Consider the following 25,080-nt stretch of genomic DNA (forward strand, 5'->3'; position numbering starts at 1 on the left):
CCGGACGCAGCAGGGTTGCTGCGATAGCCATCCTCCCGACCGCCCGCTGACCTCCATTCCGGTAACGCCGATTCCTGGTCCCTTCGGATCTTGTCCAGCGTCCTCGTTTCGTCCGCGTTCTCGAACCACGTTCGCCTCCTGTCAATATCTGTCCTTCTCTCCCTCTCCTCGCCAAGGCACATCAACAAGATAAGGTCACATATTTTGCCCAGCAAATAGAGATGCTAACCGACATCTCTACAGAATCCATATCTGGCACAGTTGGGTTCCCACTGAATCACGATTGCCACTTTCCTATCAAAACCGGGTGTAAACAGGTAAGCTGGTGTCAGGAGTCAAATGATCAACAGTGATTGTTGTGTATTTATTTGAAATTATTTGAGAACTTTGTTCAGTTTGAAGTGTGAGACTAAATTTCCAATTATTAAAAACAAATAATAAAAATGAATTTGACTGCATAGAATGTCGAAAATAACCAATAATTTGAACATTGACTGGAAAAAGAAAAAAAAACTATAAAAAAACAAAATGATTGATTGAAAAGTTTGCTGGCTATGTCAGTCAGAGAATGTAAACATAACTAAAAATAAATTTAAAAAATAACAAATAATTCAAATCAAGATATTAGCCAAACTAAAGTTTCTCAAAATAACTTTGTGGGGGGGTGGCAAACATTCAATATTACGCCCTTTTGAAATGTTAGTCTTGGTTTGAAAATTTTTAAAATATTTTTTTCGAAAAGATCGAAAAATTTCACGAAGGTTTCATACTTTAACATTGTAAATCGGACCATTAGTTGCTGAGATATCGACATTAGAAAATGGTGGGTTGTTTGGGTGAGACCTGGGTGATGAATAGAGAGAATGCGTGACGTGATTTTCGAATGATCCCACTTTGTTTACATCTACAAATAGGAGGCTGTTCAAGCACAAGCGTGACTTTTTTCTTACTGGTAAATGAGCTGTTTTAAAATCAGTTGTATATGTTTTATATATATACAATTTTGTATATATATATAAATTATAGTTTTTGACTTTTTTTGCTGTAAAATTGTGTGTGTTTTCAAGTTTCGATTGGTTAGAACATGTTTTTATTTTTTACGGGTGACGACGAACTGCGGCGAGAATGTCAATCTGCGTTGTCGCAGATAAATTTCCTGGCTGATTTTGGCATCCTGCAGGTCTTCCTGGTCCAGCGAAAAAACATCGCTAATTCTAGCGAAGCTGATCCAAAAAAAAAACAGAAAAGATTTTCACTAAACCAGTAGGTTTTCAAACGGAATCAAACAATTAAGACAGCTTCTGGGTAGATACAACCGCATCGACTCCATAAACAACTTCCATTTATAATTAAAAAAAATGACAATCTCGCCTTCAACTTTCTTAAGATTTCTTGACTTCAACTCCAGGTTCCCAATAATCACAATTTGTCACTGTCGCAAAAAAAAAAAATTATGATCGATAACAATACTCTCTTCTTTTGGGGAACAGTAAATTGGTTCCACTTTGACAGTTCAAAATTGAGGCCGTTTTGCGAACCACTATTCAGCACCCAGGGTGAGACTTAGAAAACATCAATTTTCTTGTTTTTAAACCTTTGCATGGCAATATCTCAGCAACTAAGGGTCGTATCAACAAAGTTCAAAAAAGCAAAATATAGAGAATATTCTCAGCTTTTTAAAAATATTTTTTTAAAAACTGGGCAAACATGCGCACGAATTAAAAAAAAAATGAAAAATTGCTACCATTTTCAAAAAAGTTACCAAAAAATGGATTTAACTTGAAAACGGTGCACTTTATCAAAATTTCACTAAAGTACTTTTTGATTGCAAATTCGATTTTACATCGAAAAATGAAGTTGAAAAATTTTTGCGACCAATATTTCTATTTTAAAAAAAAATCTTTATTGATTCAATAAATCATAACTTGGTCAAAGATTTTTTGCCCATTCTGGAAATTTCTGAAAAGTTGGCATTTGATGTCCTCTAAAACATATCAAAAAATAAAAAATATCAAAATAGTGTTTTTTTGCAAATCAAGTTTTAGTGACAAAAAGTGAAATTAAAAATCACCGATTTTGTTTTACCGTGTATCATTTTTTTTCAGTGTAGTCCATACCCATACCTACAACTTTGCCGAAGACACCAAATCGATTAAAAAAAATCCTTCAAAAGATACAGATTTTTGAATTTTCACATATCATTTTTGTATGGACAGCTGCCAAATTTGTATGGAAAATTATATGAACGAACTAATGATGCAAAATGGCTTCTTTGGGCATACCGAAGGCACCAAAAAAGTTTCAGCTGGATTAAAAAATACAAAAATTAAAATTAAAGAAAAAAGACCGATTCCGTAGAGTACTGCTCCAATGAAATGTAAAAACTGTGGCTTATTATTTACATTTTTATATTTTATTTTGCAAAATGCAAAGGGCTTATAAAAAACAGCAAACATGCATAAGAGCACAAAAATACAATCCATGGATTTCACATCTGATTGAAAAAAAAAATGGATTAAAAAAAATAATACACAATAGTTCAGTTGTTTGCAATAATTTTCATAATATCTAAGTAGTTTTTTCGCAAAAATAATCTTTTTTCGGTACAAAAACAAACAATATACCAGCAAACCCAAACACGTAAATGTGATTCTCAATGCTGAAAATGCATTTCAAACTGAATTCATTAAAATTTTGAAGCTTTCAGAAAATAAAATCCTCATATATTTCGGGTCGATTACACAGCAAAAAAAAAGTTGAATTTTGGAATGTTGAAAATTTGGTAGGTTGAATATTACTTCTTTTTTTGTGTAATATTACTTAAAAAATGTGTAAAAATGTGAACCTGAATGAATATTCATCAAAAACTGATGAATATTCATCATTTTCAGAGGTAAAATTAATCATTTATTTTGCCACAAAATCTGGCACCATTTCCTGATGAATATTACCATCATTTTTTTTTCTGTGTATGAAAAGGGCGACATAAACTTTGAAGTTTTTTACACGGCGCTCACGCACATTATCAAAACAAACGTTTGGTAGTAAGTGTGAACTCCGTGTAAAAGGGGTGTCAAACTAAAAAGTGATCCCGTTCGTTTGACAACAGTTGGTGTCAAACCAACGGGGTCGAATGAAACGTTAAAATGAGCTCTACGAAATCGGCCGATTTCGACCATTTTTATTTTTGCCTTTTTTTGATTTGGCTCAAACTTTGTGAGGGCCTTCCCTATGACCAAAGAAACTATTTTGTGACATTGGTTCTCCCATACAAGTCTCCATACAATTTTGGCAGCTGTCCATACAAAAATGGTACCTAAATATTCAAACAGCTGTAACTTTTGAGTGAATTTTCTGATCAATTTGGTGTCTTCCCCAAAGTCTATTGAGAAAAAAATAGGTAAACGACAAACAAATTTGACGGCTTTTTAATTAACTTTTTTTCACAAAAACTAAATTTCCCAAAATAAGTATTTTGTGATTTTCGTGATTTTTTATATGTTTTAGGGGATAAAAACCCGCAACTTTTGAGCCGTAGAGAAGCATGGTGAAAAAATCTGCCGCCTAGCTATAAATTTTTGAAAAAATATAGATTTTTGAAAAAAATCTAAATTTTACACAAAAATAATTTTGACCTAATTTTTTTATGTAAAATCAAATTTGCAACCGAAAAGTACTGAACAGATTTTTTGATAAAGGGCTCTGTTTTCAAGATATAGCCACGAAAGTTTGATTTTAGCAAAATATTTGCAGTTTTTTTATTTTTTAAAATAGTGATAAGTGATCATTTCCTAAAAATTTTTTTTTGAAAAGTTCAAAAAATTTGCTATGAAATTGTCAAAGAGACATTGAAGATTGAACCTCTGGTTGCTGAAATATAGATGCTTAAAGAAAAAAAACAGAAAAAATGAAGTTTTCTCAGTCCCACCCAAACAACCCAGCATTTTCTAATGTCGATATCTAAGCAACTAATGGTCCGATTTCAATTTTAAAACTCAAAACATTCGTGAAATTTTCCAATCATTTCTAAATTTTTTAATTCAAGGCTAACATTTTAAATGGGCCAAACATTCAATTTTACGCCTTTTTGAATTGTTATGATTATTAGCTATTTCGAAGGTTATTTTTGCAATTTTTTTGCTTCTCTGTCCAATTCGTTCTCCTTCGTAAGAGTAAACTCTCTCCCCATTAAGAACAAATCCAGAGTTTTTTTTGAAAAGGACCTATAAGCTATTGTCTTTCATATGTTTATAGGACCTAATCAAAAAAAACTCTAGAAATCAGCTGTTGAAAGGTAGTCCATATCTCAGCTCAGGATAACAACTGCACCAATGTATTTGTTAAAGCAACCAAATAAATGAAATGAAATGAAATGAATTGTTATGATTTTTTGAAAAATGTGGTTTTTGCGAATATCAACAAAAATTATAATTTTTGGACCACCCAAACACGACGTAGGTCACCCTTATGGCCAAATGGAATTGCTGTATTTTTACTTTTCGGTGTTGTTGAAAATGGTGATAAATTTTCAACCCTATTTTTTTAAAAGGTGAAATTTTTTCCCCTCTAAAAAAACCGTCTAAAACTATGAACTTAAAAAATCTGATTGAAACTATATCGACGCTATCATACTATCGTGTCGCACGTTGCTTTTTGACGTTCACAATAACGACAATTCACAATGTAAGCAATAACAGACACGTTTTGTTTGGTTGACCATTCTGTGTATTCTCCCGAAGTTTGGATGAATATGGTTGCCGAGTCCCAGAGTTTTAATTACAATTGTTTACGGTAGGTTCCTGTGTCAAACGCGTTCTGACCTGAAATTCCTTTGGCCAGTTGTCGCACTTACAGCAATTTTCAGGGTTTGTCAAGATAGCACGACAAGATTGAAACTTCTTGCATATGAAAAGTGACAACAATTTGGCTACATGGAAAAGACGGGAGGGTTCTGAAAATACAAGCAATGTTACGTAATACGTAATAATGATCCCTAAATTATATAGTAATTTGACCTCCTCAAAGCCAAAAGATATAAATGGGTCATACCATCGAAATTCGACAGTGATTTATTTTCTTCTAACCTTATTAATTTCACCACTCCTTGACACGGTCCCAGCTGGGCCATGGGCCAATAAATATAGGTCCATATGCTACCAACGCTCGTTCGTATAGGTCAACCTAGGACAGATTAAACCGGCCAAATGGAAGTGGAATAGTTTCTTTTTTTTGCATTCACGCATAGGGTAAATCCACTTACTTCTGTGGATTTTTAACGAAGAATGTTTTAGAACGATTCTGCGAGTTTTAGAGCTTTTGAAATGCTTAATGAAATAGTTTTTCATCGTCCATACTTCTATTCATTTTTTTTACAATTTAAAAAAAAACAAAAAGGAGTCCACATGGTTTGTGTTTAGCCCCTAATGTAATAGACAGCAAGTGTGTTCCTTCAGAAGCTGTTATAAGTATTCAACAAATAAAACAATTATAAGAGTTGGGAAGAACTTCAAGTGCACAATGTGTACTATTTTTTACCATGAAAAACTATCAAAAAAGAAACACTACTTAAAATGAGTGCTTTTCCCCTTGAATCAAGTTGCATCCCACTGAGTGTCACACGCTGTGTGCATTCCGGAAGTGACACCTTTTTGTGTGTGTTGTGTATGTGTGTGATCTGGTGACACTTGGGACAAGTGTGTGACACGGTCTCTCCAAACGAAAATGGAAGCAACAAAAAAGAAAAAAAAAAGACAAAGAGGAAATTGGATACACTGTTGCAGAGTTGGTAAAATGGAACTCATAACTCCTGGACAGAAGTTAATTGACTGCTGGCAGGACAGATGTGGACGTTTTTTTTTGAATTGTTGGGTAAGCTAGACAACTGCACACAACAACTGTTGGGTGCAGTTCCCGGTGAGGTGTATTACGTGACTTTTTAATCATCCTTTATTGTATGATTTTAGACTGAAAATTATTTTAAACCAGAACCAATCACTCGACAGCCCACATTCAAAAGCATTTGTTTCGTGATAAAAAAATAAAAAATAGCAAACGACATAAATTGCCTAATTAAAAAACATTTTTTGATAATTTCAAAAGAGCAACGAGATAACACGATAAATAAACGAATATCTGGCTCTCGCAAACTAGTTGCATGATGTACCGAGATACAAAACCGACAGCATGTATCACATTTCACTCCCAAGCAGTTTGGTGTGATTGACATTTTGAGTAATAGTGATAATTAGTTTTTCGCTGGAAACCAATTATAACTTGATGTGCTTGGTTTTCCACAATTTTTATTTAGTCAGCAGTTTACCCTTGTCAAGCAAAAATAACAATACTGAAGGTACATGACAGGGGCAAGGGGCAATCTTTTGTCACAAAATTGAACTAGAATTTAGCTAAGGATCACTCATCAATTACAACTATGATTTCTCTATAAGTGATGGCAAATCTTTGGTTTTTACTATGTATGGGTATGACCTAATATCATGTAATTCTTATTCCATTTTAAACCATTCACCATCACGTGAATAAAACATCAAAGCCATTTTCATTTTGACCATGGAAGAGCTAAAAGGGTTTATCAAACCCCTTTTTTGCAATGATGTAATCAGTTTGCCTGCCAAATTCAATGGCCCTTTTAATGGATGGTTTGCTTATTGACTTTCTAATCCCAAAACCCGACTTTCCTTGGAAAACTTTCCCAGAAGAAAAAAAAAATCCTTCCTCATTCTATACAACCGAGACGTCACAGTTTTTCTTCAAACTCCCGGTGATGACCGTCCAAAAATAGACCCTCTCCAAGTGATAAATCTGCCCTCCAAAATGCGCTGATTCGATTTCCTGTCCGTGCTTTGATGTGGCTCCCCCCGCTAAAGAAATAACGGACTGTGTGTTATGGCAAATCGATCCCTGCTCGATTAAGACCCTTTTTCCCGGTGGGCGGCGGCCCCTTTGGCAAAATAATTGACCTTTTGTACCACGAGGACATTAAGTGGCCCATCGAGTACGGGCGAGCCCATTTGCGACAGGGCTGGCGGGGGGACACAGTTTTTTCATCTTTTCCTTCGATTAAATCTCGTGCACAATTCTTTGAGCGCCACGTGGGACTCCGTTTGATTTGGGTGTACTAAATTGAATTGGGGTCTGTCATGCAGTGGTTGTGAAAAAGTAGTTCAAGGGTGGTGGTTTGCGCGTTGGTAGCCTTGAACTTGAAAAAGTATGGTGGCAAATCTGAATGCCTCACACGACTTTCCAGTTGTTTTGCAATCAAGTTTTTCCTAAATATCTAAGAATTAACGAAACAAAAAAAATTTTTTTTTGAAAAAGTTTTTGCGATTTTCATACAAATTCAAAATATATTTAAACGAACCCAAACGTCTGTTATCATCAATTCCGAAAAAAATGTTTTTAGTTCTCGTAATTTCTTAATAACAAAAACAATTTAAATAACATCGAAAATCTTTCAACGTAGATTTGTTCTTAGATAGTTTACTAACATTGTCCCAAAATATGGTGGATTTTGATAAACACTACCTTAAATGCCAATAATTTGAAAATTGACCCAATCTCACCCCTTAGAGGGGTTGACATTGGGACAAATGAAACTAAAATGATGCTCAAATACAACGATATGGTAAAAACAAGTCATCCAACAGTGTTTCTTGTTCGAGGGAATAACATTGACACGCTACAATGTTTGAAGTGGAGATTTTCACACATTTGGGTAGTTTTCGAGCAATTCCAACAAAAATATTAGAAAAAATATTTTTCAAGAGGTCATTTTTGGCCAAAAACGTGCCTCAACTTTACTGCCGCTCTAATCGAGTCCGTCCCATATGTTAGAATTTCACGAAAAAGTGGATTTTCTCCGGTTTTCTAGAACAAAGTACTCAATTTTATTGGTTTTTCTGATAGTTTACATGATTTCGAACCAAACTGCATCATTACCTCAAAATTGACGAAATTACATATGGGACGGACTAGCTTTGAGCGGCAGTTTAGACAGCTGCCAAAATAACAGGATTTGTTCAAGGAACGAGATTTTTTCAGCGAAGTCATCTTAAGATGTCCCCTACACAACCCTTTTAACAGAATTTAGTTTCATTGAAAAGAACCTGAAAAATGGTAAAATCCGTAAAAAATTACTTTGACCCAATCTCACCCCCAGATCCAATGTCACCCCCACTGACGTTACAGAAAATTGCAAACCATTAATAAATCCCAAGGTTTATAATTGCAGATTTAATGAAATGATTTAAGAGAGAAAATCAGTTAATTATTTAATATCAAATTTTTTTTTTCAAAAAAATTGCCTTCTTTTACTCAGCTTAAAAGTTCGTTTTATTTGTCAGCTTAAAACATATAGAAACAAAAATCAAACGATTTTTGAATGTTTTACTGGAATGTTAAAAAATATGTTTTTTTTAAAAGGAGAAAGCTCTCTGGGTTTTATATTTTTTGATTCTTTGAGCTAGTTTTAAAACTACATTAGAACATTTAAATTGACTTTTGAATTTGATAGAACCAAATATTTTTCAAAGTTGGTCCGAAAAAACAGGGGCCATTATTTTTTAGAAAACTTAAAAATTTTATAGTCTTGTTAACTAAAAACCATTTTAAATGTTTATTTCTGCATTGCTACAAAATCATACATGTATGTTTGGGTCTTTAGAATTTTTGATAATTTTAATGTTTAGTTTTTTTTTCGTTAAAATGATTAAAATTTATATTATATTCAAGAGTAACATTTGAAAACGTCTTAAATTTTGATATTTGAAAGTTGATTACAGTTTGGGTGGTTATCAAAAAACCTTGAAAGTTGAATACAGTTTGGGTGGTTATCGAAAAACCTTGAAGAAACCACATGATTCCCATTTCTTTTTCTCTTTGTAAGCCATCAGAGACAATGTTTTCAAGCTTGAACAAGTAGCATTGCAAAAAATGAAAACAAAGGGTTCCTAAATTTCACACAAAATCAACCTTTAGGTTGATTTAACTCGAACACAGTGCACATTATCAAAATTACTGTAAAGTACTTTTTGATTTATAATCCGATTTTGCATTTTAAAACGAAGTGATTTTTCAAAATTTCAATTGAAAGGATTTTTTGAAAATATTGAAAATAGTGTCAATTTGCTCGAAATTTGTATTTTTTGGTACCAAAAATTTCAATTTCCAAAAATTTAGTTTTTTATGTTAAAAAGTGAAATAAAAAAATGTCTTTCTTTTTAAGTGTGCCTATTTTTATCCGAATAGGGTCCTAAAGCCCTATGCAAATTTTTATGTACAACGGTTAAAAACATGACTAAAAACCATTTCTCGTTTTTTTTCATCTTAACGCAAAACATAAAAAATAAAAAATTACAAGCCAACATTTTTTCGATGAATTAACTATGGTCCCCTTGGAACGAGCTGTAAAGTAGGACCTTTTCTGTCAAGAAGGGCTACGAAGTTAATTTTTCAAAATTGATTTAAAAATTCATTTAAACCCCGTTTTGGGTCGTACAAAGGGTCATTGAACTCAGAAACATAAGCTTTATCGTTGTGGGCAATAATATCAAAAATTTAAGTTTAATTTTATTACCCAATTGTCCTCACCTAGAACATTGCTGAAGATAATTTTTTTTTGAAAATCCGCAAGATACTTATTCTAGAATTTTGAGTTGCCATTTTTGTATGGACAGCTACCAAATTTGTATGGAAAGTTGTATGCACGAACCACCTACGAAAAATTGATTTTTTGGTCATGCACAGTAAATTTTTTTGCTGTAAATTTGAAAGGTGTTATTTTGAGTAGTTTGAATATTACCTTTTTTATGGTGCTATTTTACCTCAATTTAAATTGGAAAAGTGACATTACACCAAAGTGGTAAAATTATTCATTTTCAGAGGTAAAATTACACATTTTTCTGACATAAAAGATGTACTCTTTCCCAGATGTAATATAACCATGATTTTTTTTACTGTGTGGTGAAGGCCTTTACATAGTCTAAGAAAAATTGAAAAATTCAAAATGAAGAATGTAGTCCTGAAATAACGCTTAAATGTCTTATATTATTGTTCAAAATGATAAAGCATATTTCTATCAGTACAATGTAACGGTGTACGATCATAAGGGGTTCATTATGATTTTTTAATCTTTTTTGAGAAAGCTCGTTCCAAGGAGACCATAGTTGATTTATGGTTTAATGTTGTCTTGTCAATTTATTTTTTATTGCATTGAGATATAAAAAACGCTTGACAGGTTTGTCCTACACATAAGGCCATGTGTGAGGTTTTTGCGAAAAAACTGGATTTACTCCAGATTTCTAAAACACGAAAAACGAAGTTGACTTTATAGCTGTCGGCCACCATTGCTAGTACCAACCACTAGTGTCTTCCTTTTTATCTACATGGACTTCGCCGCCCTGGGCTCCTAAGTGTATGAGAGTATGGCACGGAGCGACGGCGCCGAATACCCATATTTACACAAAGAATTTTAGAGCGCCCGCCGCGGGATTCGAACCGGCGACCTCTGTGAGTCCAGTGCGCGGTCCAATTGATCCACACGGGCGGGACAATTTCCAGAACACAGTACTGGATATTTTTGATTTTTCTGAGAGAACAAACAATTTTGAACCAAATTACATCAATAACTCAAAATAAATGAACTCAGCCAAGAGTTTTAAAAACTACTAAATATGAATTAAAGATTATTTTCTATTTGTAGCAAACCGCTTATACCTAACTCAAATCTCTTTAAACTTATTATTTCCTTTTGAGGATTACTGGCTGGGCAGAAGTAAACATCGACGAGAACGACCCTGCTTGGAATTATAGAACTTTAGTGGAACGAGCTTGCCTCGAATTGTTGATTATCCCACTCCGGAACGAGATGCTTGTCCCTCCTCCAAGGACACTTTACGGTTATGATGACTGGTGATTGGAATCAATAAAGATGCCGTTATCGGGCCGACCCCCAGACGATGAACAACAGCTCTGTGCAAAGTCTGCATAATTTCTGCTCAAACTCAGAAGTCGTAAGATTTTATTGTAACCGTTAAGTCCCAGGATTATGACTAAAGGAGGAGAATTTTCGTTCTTTATTTTCTCTTCAGAACGAGAAGGAATCCCGTCAAAGCTGGAAACAAAACACAAACAGCCCAACTTTGACTTGAGGAAAATTTAAAACAGCTTGAAAAAGTTTTCAGCGGATCAGTAAAAGAAGAAGAAAAATTTTCTAACAAAACATTAAAGTTGTAAAATCTCTGCTGTTTACAAAGGACACGATACTTGGGCTCAATTCACTCACCAAAGGGTACACATTCAAGCACGTAATTATGCGAGATAATCATTAAATTGTTCACGGCACGGTGCACAAAATCAACACGATTCTGAACCTGTGTAACTTTTGCTACACTTGCAAGTACTGCAATGTACAATGCTCAAAACAATCAACGGGCTATCGTTGATGGCATCGACAATGATACTTAGCGCGCGCGATACAAGTGGATTGCCTACCCCTATAGAATGAAAAACATGCAGTTCATGACCGAATCAAGCTTGTTTTAGGTTTTTTTTTCACTTTAATTAAGGACTTGTTGAAATGGTATAAAATAAAACATTGTTTTTTAAAGCGCTAAGGTTGACTCATTATGTTTCCTATGATCCTGGGATAATTTAAATTTCAAACGTACTTCGACTGTTCTCGTAATAAGCGAAAAAGTGTGGGTTTCTACCGGGCATCTAATGTTGACTAAGCAGTAATTTGAGGCACGATTACAGCTGTGCACAGCAGAGATAAAGTAATAAAAAGCCCAATAGGAAAAAAAAAGAGCAAGCCAGTATTTGAAAAATCATGGAAAGTGTCATTTTTTGACATCAAATCTGATGAAATTTCTCGATGAAATATTTGGATTACGAAGAGAGATCCCGAGCAGACGGAAATAACTTGGGAAGGTCAGTTTTTGATATTGTGAGAAGATCGAAATATGTTATTGAGATGATCGGATTAGTTGTTAAAATAACAAAAATCAATAACAAAGATTTGTTCGAAGAATAACTTAAACTGTTATTATGTTGTTATTGCAATAACAAACCAATAACACAGAAGGAATCATGAAGGAATAACAAGATTTGTTATTTTGTGCGGAGAGGTGGAGCAGCATAATAACAAAAAATGTTATTGAACTGGTATGTCTCCATAACAAAAAAAGTTATTGTTTTGGTTTACTTGTAATTTGCAAATAAACCTGCAGTTGGCATAACTCCTCTGTACTAGTCAGGGCTGCAGAGTTGGGTACCTCCAAGCGACTTTGAATCCATACTTGAAGACAACTCCGACTCTGGATGCAGGATATGACGTCAACGACGACTTCAGCTCTCCAAAAATACCCGACTTCAGAGACTCCGACTCCAAGTAAAAGTTGCTGAAAATTTGCAGCTCGAACTACAACGTCAGCTCCGACTTCCTGGCTCTGTGAAAATAATAACAGTTTTTGTTATTCACACTTCAAAAATTCTCAATAAATAAATCAATTCCGTTAGGGAATATAACAAAATTTAAAAAAAATAACTCTCAAAAGTTAATTTTATCGGATTAATTTTAGCTTGAAACCCCATTTCATGGTGAAATAAATGACCCCGATGAAATTGGTCAAAATTATTTCATAGTTCTAGCCAATTTTAGTAAAATCCCTTAGGGGGTATATCAAATAATTAAAAAAATCAACTTTCAAAATTACAACTTTTCAGAATAATTTTAGCTTAAGGGCACCATTTCATGGCCAAAATAATGACCCCGACGAAATTGGTCAAAATTATCCCATAGTTCTAGCCAATTTTAGCAAAGTCCCTTAGGGGGTATATCAAATAATTAAAAAAATCAACTTTCAAAATTTCAACTTTTCAGAATAATTTTAGCTTAAGGGATCCATTTCATGGCCAAAATAATGACCCCGACGAAATTAGTCAAAATTATCCCATAGTTCTAACCATTTTAAACAAAGTCCTTTAGGGGGTATATCAAATAATTAGAAAAATCAACTTTTAAAATTTCAACTTTTTAGAATAATTTTAACTTAAGGGCACCATTTCATGGTCAAAATAATGACCCAGACGAAATTGGTCAAAATTATCCCAAAGTTCTAACCATTTTAAACAAAGTCCTTTAGGGGGTATATCAAATAATTAAAAATTTCAACTTTCAAAATTTCAACTTTTTAGAATAATTTTAGCTTAAGGGCACCATTTCATGGTCAAAATAATGACCCAGACGAAATTGGTCAAAATTATCCCAAAGTTCTAACCATTTTAAACAAAGTCCTTTAGGGGGTATATCAAATAATTAAAAAAATCAACTTTCAAAATTTCAACTTTTTAGAATAATTTTAGCTTAAGGACCCCATTTCATAGCCAAAATAATGACCCTGACGAAATTGGTCAAAATTATCCCATAGTTCTAACCATTTTAAACAAAGTCCTTTAGGGGGTATATCAAATAATTAAAAAAATCAACTTTCAAAATTTCAACTTTTCAGAATAATTTTAGCTTAAGGACCCCATTTCATGGCCAAAATAATGACCCCGACGAAATTGGTCATAATTATCCCATAGTTCTAGCCAATTTTAGCAAAGTCCCTTAGGGAGTATATCAAATAATTAAAAAAAATCAGCTTTCAAAATTTCAACTTTATAAAATAATTTTAGCTTAAGGACCCCATTTCATGGCCAAGATAATGACCCCGACGAAATTAGACAAAATTATCCCAAAGATCTAAACATATTTAACAAAAGAAAAAATAATAACAGATTGTGTTATGGACACTTAGAAACTTTTCCATTTGTGCGATTTATGGTAATTTTATTCCTAAGTCAGTATACCGAACGAATAACAAATTTTGTTATTAGGAGATTTTTTGAAATTTATAACATTTCCTCTTATTAGCGTGTTATTAAACATTTTCAATATAATATCACTTCAATACCAAATTTTGTTATTTTATCAGAAACTGTTATTATTTGTTCTTCTTGAAGTTGAACTTCAGGATAAAATAATAACACTTTTTGTTATTTTAACAGGATTTGTTATTGAAATATTATTGATTTTGTTATTACCGTCTGCCCGGGATGTGTTTGTCCAATCCAAATGCAAATCATATTTCTTTCTTTAGTATGAACTGTTGAAATCTTAATAATCAATTGCTGTTTTTTTTAAAGAAACCCAATGGGATGCTTTTTTAGTTTTTTTTAATGAAATTATATTTAAAAAAATTGACATCCGTCATACATACAGCACCCACTTAACGAGTCTTCACCTTAAATATGAGTCGATTTGGGCATTTTTATAAACAAATCTGCCAAATTATAAAGTTGTGCATTTATATTAGGTATTTCGAAATTCAAATGATTTTGCCCTCCCCATTCTTTAAAACATTAGGGGGCAAGAATAATTACTGAATTTAACTGAATTTTCATTTTAAAAAAAAGTGTAATTGATCGTAAAATCGACTGTAAACTATTCTGAATACATTGTGTTACGTTTATTTATACACTCTTAATGAAATCAATATTTTTAAGCTTTTTATATATATTTTTTGTTTTTCGATCGCAGATCGGCTATGGACGTAAATACCCAGCATTTTTATACTTTGCAATTATATTTATATTATTATTATAGTAGCACAACAAATTTTGTAATACATTTTGGTTTCCAAATTAAGTACCGTAAAACGGGGTGACTTTGATAGCCGGGGTGACTTTGATAGGTTTGCGATTTTTCAGCAAAATGAAGAGTACTATTAAAAAACGTACGGAATGGTTTAGAATCATACAGACCGTGGTAGAGAAGCGTTCAAAGTACCTCAAAAAGAAATTTTCATAAAATTTCGAAAAGTTTAAAAAGTTAGTTATTTATAGTTAAGAAAATGTTGATGAAAGTCATTATTTAAAACTTCTCAAAGTGTCATGATTTTTTCAATGATCATGATTTTGAATCGGAAAACGGAATGCATTTTCGGATTCTTTGGACAATTTTTCACTAGGAGAAGGTTAAATAAGTTTGTAAATAATAAATAATATGTGTTTTTGAAACACAATTAAAAAAAATCTCCAAATTTACAGGCAATTTCAGTTAAATAAAATTCATGTAATTGTGAAAACTTGTGATTCGTGCTTCGAATTCAGTATAAATCGATATAAATATAAATTGATAATTTTATAAACAAAACTAGTTTTAACAAATCTTAGATAAAATTCCGACTTTTTAAACAATTTTACCTAAAGTTTATTTTTAATTTGTTAAAAAGCTTATAAACTTCGTTAACTAAACATAAACATTGATTTTTGTTCTTAAAAACTATATCAGCTACTTTAGTGATGGTACATTTAGCGTACAAATAAAGTTTGAACATCTTAAATATGATTTTAACAAGAAAAACTATGACTATCAAAGTCACCCCGGAATTAAAACTAAGAATTTTTAACGTAACTATTTTCCTAACCATTATTGAAAAAACTTTTTTTCCGAAATAGTGCATGGACTTTGTGTGGTTTACCCCAGTACATGTTTTAAAAATAATAATCTTGAGAAAAACCTTACCTGTTGGAAAATATTCTAAAAACAAATTGAAATCCTATCAAAGTCACCCCGGTTTACGGTGCCTCAAAATCCAGCAATCCGATCAACAAAGTGAAAAAATAGAAAATTTAAACTTTTTACTTTAGAATCATTTTAAAATTGCAATAAACAAGGGTAATTTGGATTTGGGGGTTGTCCATAGTAAAGTGCTGTGCAAATATTTGAAAATCTACATCTAGAAAAGGAATTTTCTGATCGGTTTGGTGTTTTCGGCTAAGTTGTAGGTTATGATTAGGACCATTTAAAAAAAATAAGGACAAAAAAATGTTTTATTAACATTTTATCAGAAAAACTTAGTTTAAACAGAATTTTTAAATCGCAACATACATTTTAAAAGGGTTAAAAACTCGATTGAACCCTTTTTTCAAAGGTCGTACTCTTTAAATCTTAAAATATGTTTTTCTACAGTTTTTAGATATTTTCCAACATAAATACAAAATTTTTTTTGTTTCCTGAGCCGTTGCAAATATTTTTCAAAGTTAATTTCGCCCCCCCCTCCTTCCAAAATCTGCCTGGAAAAACTAGAGAGCAATTCTCTGCTAAAACAGGAAATGGATTTTATTTGTAATGTTTAATTTGGCTCAAACTTTGTGGGGGCCTTCCCTATGACCAAAGAAGCTATTTTGTGTCATTGGTTCACTCCATACAATTTTGGCAGATGTCCATACAAAAATAGTATTCAAACAGCTGTATTTTTTGAGTGAATTTTCTGATCAATTTGGTGTCTTCGGCAAAATTGTAGATATTGTTAAGGACTATAAAGAAAAAAATAGGTACACGGAAAAAAAAGTTTGCCGATTTTTTATTAACTTTTTTTCACAAAAACTCAATTTCCCAAAATACGTATCTTTTGATTTTCGAGTTATTATGATATGTTTTAGGGGACAAAATCCGCAACTTTTGAGCTATAGAGAAGTATGGTCAAAAAATCTGCCGCCATGTTATGATTTTTTATTTTTTTTGAAAATAGTCGAAATTTCATACAAACTAACTAAGACTAAGACTAACATTTGAAAAGGGCGTATTTTTGAATGTTTGGCCCTTTTGAAATGTTTGTCTTGATTCAAACATTTTGAAAATATTTTTTTAGAAAAGATCGAAAAATTTTACGAATGTTTTATGTTTTAACATTGAAAATCGGACCATGAGTTGCTGAGATATCGACATTAGAAAATAGTGGGTTTTTTGGGTAAGACTTAGAAAACTTCATTTTCCTGTTTCTTTTTGTTTGAGCCGCTGTATCTCAGTAACCAGAGGTCCAATCTTCAATGTTTCTTGGACAATTTTATAGCAAATTTTCTGAACATTTAAAAAAAATATTATCAGAAATGGTCACTATTTTGAAAAATCAAAAAACTGTAAATATTTCGCTAAAATCAAACTTTCGATTGCTATATCTTGAAAACGGAGCCCTTTATCAAAAAATCTGGAATCGATTGCAAATTCAATTTTACACAAAAAAAGTTAGATCACATTTTGTTTTGTATGAAATTTCGATTTTTTTCGAAGCCCACCTCCCTGGCTACGGGCCTGGCTCCCACAAAGTTTGAACAAAATAAAATAATACAAAAATTTAAGGGGGTTGAAATCGGCAAATTTCATGGAGAATTGCTCAGATGGATCTTTGTGATCCCTTCGACAAAGTTGTAGGGAATTGAATTTCCTACAAGAGACAACGGTACCTGCTGCCAACATCATACAGACTTCAACGATCTATCCGATCCCTTGACATGAACCTTAACAAATTTGGCTCAAAATGGCACAGTTACTTATTTTTGCCTTAAAAAAATCGAACCAGGGAATATCTATTCAGATATTTTCAAACTATCAATTTTAGATTTGCGAAAACGTAGAGAATTGTTCAGTATAGATAACGCCCACTAACCAGGTTCTCTGCTATTCTTAAAAAGGTCATACGAAACAGGGCGAAGAATAACACTACATAACCCGTTACTGATATATGCTGTATTACTGTAACCCAGGTCTGATAAAAACTATACTTTCTCATAATTTCGCTGCCAGTATGCAGCGTCTTTTGTTTGTAATTAACGATTGTGAAAAATAATCATGGATTTATTATCATTCCTGTATCAAGCTCTTTTTGAACTGAAATACTTTGCTTCAATTTCTTTTTCAATCCCAGAACATTCCGATGATATATGAACTATCCAATTTTGCGCCGCAGCATGTAGAAAAAAAACAACATTGCCACCAAATAACCCGGGTCATCAATTTTGATCTGCTAACAATAGCCCTCTTCCGAATAATGGTCACTGGGACCCAGGAAAACCCCCGGAACTTTTTCCTTCTACATTTCCTCACTTATGATAAAAAAAAGAACTGGTACTCTCCATTGCCCTGATTAAACGATACAACATGGCATCGGAACGCGGCGCAGGGGCAATACCTCTTATATTTCATCTGAGTTATGGCTCTGACTGGTGGTGGAAAAATTCCAACTCCAACCTCAACGCGATGTACGACGACACCACCAAAAACGGATGCGATATCAGAAAAGTTTTCCCCACAGCTCGTTCGTTCGTTCGTTCGTCCTGGGGAAAATTTATTAGCATTATTTTCTGAAACTCTGAAACTATGTGTGTGTGTGTTTTCGTGTAATGGGAGAAAAGCACTTTGATAATGTTTATTTCCTCCTCTTTTTTTTGCAGAGCTGCTACTGCGAACTCGCTGGCTGGTGTGTGGTGTCCCGCAAGGAAGAATTTGTTCAACGATCAACTAACGGAAACTCGCACACACCAGCACACACACGTGACGTTAAATGGGTTAAAGTCAACCACCATTGTGTGCAACAAACTGTGGCAAGTTTAATTGTGTGGGGAGATTTTCCCGGAACGGGAAAGTTAGTTTGTTGGAAGTGGAAAACACAAAAACGCAATTTTTGATTGTGCAAAATTTATCAAATTAAACGGGTGAATCAGTAAATAATGAAATAATTAAAGTTTGAAAAGAATATCTTAAAACACAGCGCACGAAGAGCTCATTTTCAGTAAATAAGAACAGTGTGTAAAGTGCAAATAAAGTTAAAAACTAACGAAGATTAATGGGTGGACTTGCCTTGCTACCAGCTCCGCGTAACAAAGTGAAGAAGTGAACAAGTGAACATTGCTGCGTTTGTAATAGGAAGAGTGAGGAAACGTGGCACCGACGTGTTAATTGTTGGAACGGTTACCATTAAGCGCAAAGAGTGACTTTAACTTGCGGCGATTTGCAGCGTTTGCTAGGAGAAAAGGTAAACACCGGATACGGATTAGTGGGGACATGGTCTAGTTGTTTTGTTTGACTTTTCGTTTTGGGATCTGTTAAAGTTTCTTAAGTTTGAAAAATGAATTTATGTACCGTAAGTTGTCCTGTACCCTCTTCTAGTTTCAAGAAATATTGTTTTTGGACCTTATCCATATTCAGGATCCAATTTTAAATCTTAAAATGAGTAAATTAGAAATTTTCTCCATGCATTCCCTATGACAAAAGAAGTCATTTTGCATCATTAGTTTTCCATAAAAGGCTCTATACAATTTTGAGGGCTGTTCATAAAAAAAAATAAAAATTAAAATCGTCAGTTTGTGATTTTTGCATTCTTTTTTTAAACAAAATTTCAAAATCAGGCTGCGTCATGTCTTGAGAGATTTCTCCAAAAAAAAAACCCAGCAAATTTGGTCCATCCCATCTAGAGATATTAGATATTTTAGGAGTGATTGAAAATCATCGTTTCAGCGGGTTCATAAATTTTCTGTTATTTTGTATTTTGTGATTTTTTACATGTGTGTAACTCCTTAATAGCATTTATGCCAATATTTGCAAACCATTTAAAAGTTTTTAAACCCATATTTTCAGTTTACTATAGTTTTCTTTGAAATAACTACAAAAAGGATGATTTTCTTAACAAAATAAAAAACAATTTCATTACACGACTGATCATAAAGCATTTATATAATTCGAGCAGATATGAACGCAGTTCTTTAAAATGTATAGCAATTTTCTTCAAATTCATAGATTTAAGTTATTCGAACGTTTAGACCAGAAATCTTGACATAGAGACCGCCAAGACTATGGTTTTCAAACGAATCTTCGCGTTTTAAGTTTTATTTTTCAAATGATTTATAAAAATCCAATAAAAAAGTTCTTACAGTCACACCATTCTTTAAAAATAGCCTTTTCATCAAATTTTCGAAAAAGAGCGAAGGACCGTTCAATTTTTATGAGCGAGCGAAAATGAGTGGCTCCTTAAATAGAGCGGATTTGCCTACCTCTATAAAAAATTCTATCGAAGGAATAAATTCTGATCGATTTGGTGTCTTGGACAAAATTATAGGTTATGACTAGGACTTTTCAGAAAAAAATAGGCATATGGAAAAAAAGTTTTCCGGGAAAAAGTTGAATTGCCATAACAACATTTTTTATTTACGTGATTTTTTTGTAATGTTTTTGGAGACTGAAAAGGCTACAGTTAACGTGCAAAATCTGGTACCAGAGATATATTTTTTGAAAAGATGTGATTTTGGAAAAAAAAACTTAAATATTGTTTTATTCAGTTTATAGGCATTTTAAGGTGCAATCTCATATATAAAAATTGTTTCTTGGAATTCAAAAATACTTTTGTGAAATTTTCTACTATTTTTGATTTTTTTAGCTAAATAAGTAACCTCTTTTAAGGACCAAAAAAAACCTATTTTTGACATTTATTGTTGATGATCTCGTTTTAAGTTTTTCGAAATAATTTCTATTTCACAAGAGTTTCATTTATACATTGCAAATCAATGCAATAGTTTTCGAGATATCGCTAGTTGAAAAATAAGGACTGATTAGATAAAACTGAGAAAAAAACATTTTTACAGAAATTTAAACTTCAAGAGGCTGTATCTCTGCAGTCAGCAGCCTGAATAAATGAGTTAAACAAAGAATAATTAAAGTGAATTTTGACAGCTTCTCGAACATATTTTTTTTTTTGGCAAAGGTACTACTCTTTCATTTTTTTTTCAAGGGATGTAATTTTATTCCGAAAGCAAATTTGAATTGTTTAATTTTTTGACAATTTTTAAGATTTTTTTTGCAAATATTTTTTTTTCTAAAATGTTTATCTCCGGTTCCAGATTTTGCACTGCGCCAAACTCTATCGCAATAGATTTATAAGCATTTTTAACCCCTTAAAATAAAATATAAATCAAGAAAATTTAAATACCGACATCTGAGGCGAATCGGGACTACAGTCTGCATAGGGACAGCAGTGATTAGAGCATTTAATGGTTTAAAATTTTGAAATGGATGTACACATTTTGTTGGTCTTAGTCTGTTCTAACCGAAACCAACCAGCAAAATCAAAATATTGTGCTCCTATATGGTTAAAACTGCTGTCCCAATTCACCCCATGTGTCTCGACTCACCCCAGTTGACGGTAGCATTTTTTAGCAATTCTCCCAGGAATGATTTTTTTAAATTATTTTTTTTTCAATTTCAATTCGGTTTTATTGGTGAATAATCAAGATACAATGAGTTATTTTGAAGTGCATAACAGAGTTTTGGAGTTCCTTTCAGCTGAGTGTTGCATCATAATCCATTTTGGAACAATTATTTCTTTAACTAAGGCTAAGACTAAGGCACTAGCAAGAGCAAGAAAAAATTAAAAAAAAACTTACAGAAAAAAAATAAATTTTAATATTATTGATTGATTATTGAACCAGTTCTCTGACCGAAGTAGACATTTTTCATCATTAGTTCGTCCATACAAGTCTCCACACAATTTTGGCAGTTGCCCATTAAATTTAAAATAAGCAAAAATCTTGAGATGGGACTTTCTGTTTTATTTTGTGTCACGTTTTTAACAAGAAATGAATTCAAGTGGCTTTAAAGAATGTGCACGATATTTCGATTGCAAATTTATTTTCCATCGAAAAATAAAATCATATCCAAAAATAAGATTTTACAAAAATAATTATTTTGAGCAGTTTTTTTTTGTTGAAAAGTCGAATAATAAAAGGGTATTTCATGAAGTGTCACTATTTTTGTTTCTAAGAGGCCCAAAGCATATTTACAACTTTGCCAAACACACCAAATTGAGCAGAAAATCCGTTCTTAAGATACTGATTTCTGAATATTTTAATATCCTTTTTGTATGCAAAAAATTGTATGGGGTATGGGGTATGGAAAAACTAATGAAGCATTAATATTTACGCAAAAATGCAAAGACCTTTTGATCAATTTTCAGCTCGAAACAGTGACAAAATACAAATTTGTTTCCTAGGCGTCTTGTCGCTCCAATTTGAACACGAACTTATTTTTTCAAAAAGCACTAAAAATGTAAAAACAAATCAGGAATTCATTTCTTTTTTTGATTTTATTTGGACACCATTGAAATTTTATTTTTATTTTTTTTATTTGAAATTTTGCGCTACGTGTTCATTAAATCTCTTAATTGATATAAGCGCCTTGTTTTTGGGTACCGTAAACTGGGGTCAATCGGGACACATGGGGTGAATTGGGACAGCAGTTTTAACCATGTTGGAGCACAATATTTTGATTTTTCTTGTTGGTTTCGGTTAGAACAGACTCAGGCCAACCAAATGTGTACATCCATTTCCAAATTTAAAAGCTTTAAGTTGTCTAAAAACTGCTGTCCCTATTCAGACTGTAGTCCCGATTCACCCCAGATTACGGTATTCATAACATCGTTGGTAAAACATACTTTAATCCCCCATACATGAATGCTATTCGTTACAGCTTGAGCCTTTGACGATCCGAAGTCCTTTGAATAATCCTCTTCGTTCCATCAAAAGGTGCATAATTCTGGGGGATCATGATTAAGCCACCGTAATTTGTTAGTCAAATTATCTCCACCGTAATGACACCATATTTAATCAGGAACACCATCCGGTAACCTTTTTTTGTTGTTGTTGCTCCCTCTGATGTCTGAATAATCTGTGACATAATTTGGGGAACCCCTTAATTTATTTGGTTCAATTTGGAGGTGATTTTGAGAAGGGCTTTACATTTATCCTCCAGCAAAACCAATGGCAGAGATACCGTAAGCGCTTTTCAAAAGTGCGGCCACGCCTCCTCACCACAGTGATTACCGCAGCCCAGAGTGTTGACTCTATTTAGCGCCACAATGCGAAAGGAAAAGGCAAACACACTTTCACACGAGTACGGGCAAAAGCGCGGCACACAATTTTGTTATTAACTCATTTGCACCGAAATTATGTCACACACTTGACGGAACAGCTCGAGTGTGCGGCTGCACCAGTAGAAGTGAGTTAAAGTGTCACTAAATAACAGCATCACGATAGTGACGCGCTAGAAAACGTTGAGCGGTGATTATGGGATGTAACGAAATTGTTAGCGTCATACAGTTAACCTTCTACTGTCCAAATTTTTTTTTTCGAATTTTTTTATTTTTCCCGTGTTTAGGAGGTCCTTTTGAGCAACTTTTGTTCTACGAAAAACTGTATTTCTATTGTTTTATGTTTTTCTTGTTTCAGTTTTAGTATTTCAATTTACATTTATCTTGTTTAGTTTATGATTGTTTTTGGTAGTGTTTGGCATATTCTACCACCTCCTATCATTACATTTTGCCTTTCTAATTTTTTAATGTTTTTACAGTCACTTTTTTCAATTTTTTGCTTGTTTCTCACATTTTCTGCTAAAGAATGACCCATTATCATTAAAAAAAAAAACAGTAGAAGCATACTCTGGAACACTACAAAACATAAAAAAATACATTTTTTAAAACATTGGCAAAGTCACATTAAACAAATCAAACCTCCGATCCTAAAATTTCCAAAAAAATAAGAGATTTTTTTCAATTTTTGATTTTTATATTTGTTGTTGGGAACAAAAATCCGCAACTTTGAGCCATAGAGGCCAAACATTTTGCCACTAAGTCATATTTTTTTAATGTTTTGTTTTAGAAAAAAATATGTTCCATTCATTTATTTGGCCATTTTTAAATGTAATTTCTAATTCCAAAATTTTCAAAATGTTTAGAAAAAAATATTCTTAGAAATGGTAACTCTGTTAAAATAATCAAATAAGTGCAATTTTATGTTAAAATCAAACCTATTTCCAAAATGGTGCACTTAACAAAAAAAATTAGAGTACTTTTTGATAGCAAATTCGATTTTGCATTAAAAACTGCAGCCAAACTCATGTTTTTTTCAAACAAAAGACCGTTGCAAATATTTTTAAATGTTCATGTCGACCTGTTTCCATATCAGAAGGGCAAAAGTAAAATTTGAAAAATATAATGTTTTATGGAAACACAGTTTGATCAACTGAAAACAGTAAGAAATGCAGTTTCCTGCGTTTATAACCATAATTAGCATGGTTGGACTCGTTTTGAAGTACGTTGATTTTTTTTTGTGAATTATTCTTAAATACTTTTTTTTCTTTGAAATACTAGTATAATGCATTGTAATTCCAATTGTTACAATTGGAATGTCTCCTGCCCCTCGACTTTAGGCAGAGTCAAAAACTTTTAATAATATTTGCAACGGCCTAACTTGGCGGCAAAATTGTTAGCCTTACTTCTGTATATCTCAAAAGCTGCTGTGTTGTTAAAAATAATTTGGATATCGGAAAATTGATTTGTTTGAGAAAACCTTGCTTTATCCTCACATCAATATACTCTTGATAGGGTTGTCAGATTTTCATCCTATTGCACTCATTGATTACACATACAACGATGGATCGCATGATTGATACGGACAACGCTTTCATCAAAAAATTTGAGATCCGGCCTCAAAAAAGTGTATAAATAACACTCAAGTACTCATAACTTTTGATGGGGTTGTCCAAATCTGTGTGGCGTGATACACCCTGTTGCGGTGAATGCGAACGGACTCCATTGGATGTAGTCGAATAAGCCCCTCGTACGCTGGGCTCGATGCAGCCAAGCGCTGACAGCGCATGGACGCAGCCACGCGAACGGTTCGGTGACAGCTGGCAAAGCAGGTCCAGCTCTCGGCCTCTCTCCTCGACTGACGCTCGGCCAGATCGGATGTCAGTCCGCACTGGTCATCTTCGGCAGACGATTTCCCGGATGGAATCTGGTCTCACACATTGGCGACCGTGACGGAGTTGCATTTTTATTTGCAATTTAAAAGAATCTGCGGGAAATCGTCTGCCAAGGAAAGTGGAAAAGTAGGGAAGTGTGTGAGGAAAGTCGTCGGAAGAAGGTTTTGGCAAGTTTGTTTTCATCGTAAGTAGAGTGTGGCAAGTGGATAAGAATCGGTTGTGGTTGTGTGCGGAAGTTTGCTCAATGGTTAGAGCAAGTTTTTGGTGGAATTGAATCTGACAGAAAGTCAAATCATTTTCGAAAATCGCGTTGGGCACGGTGGGCCGATGGGCCTGCCGTGGTAAATAGCCTGGAAGGCCGCGATTGGAGGAACATCTTGTCGCGTTGGGCACGGTGGGTCTGATTGACCCGCCGTGGTAAATAGCCTGGA

The 25,080-nt window shown here is 33.3% G+C and overlaps 1 protein-coding gene across 2 annotated transcripts in view; it reads left to right on the top strand.

Moving 5' to 3' along the window:
- Positions 1-248: 248 nt before the first annotated feature.
- Positions 249-25,080, top strand: part of LOC120426070 (RYamide receptor-like) — a 347,566-nt gene continuing 322,734 nt past the window's right edge. For both annotated transcript variants that reach the window (XM_052706153.1, XM_052706152.1), the window contains exons 1-2: positions 249-317; positions 18,295-18,875. The gene's annotated coding sequence lies outside the window, so the exon portion shown is untranslated. The remainder of the gene's footprint in view (positions 318-18,294; positions 18,876-25,080) is intronic.

This window comes from Culex pipiens, chromosome 1 (genome assembly GCF_016801865.2).
Source record: "Culex pipiens pallens isolate TS chromosome 1, TS_CPP_V2, whole genome shotgun sequence".
NCBI classification, from domain to species: Eukaryota; Metazoa; Arthropoda; class Insecta; order Diptera; family Culicidae; genus Culex; species Culex pipiens.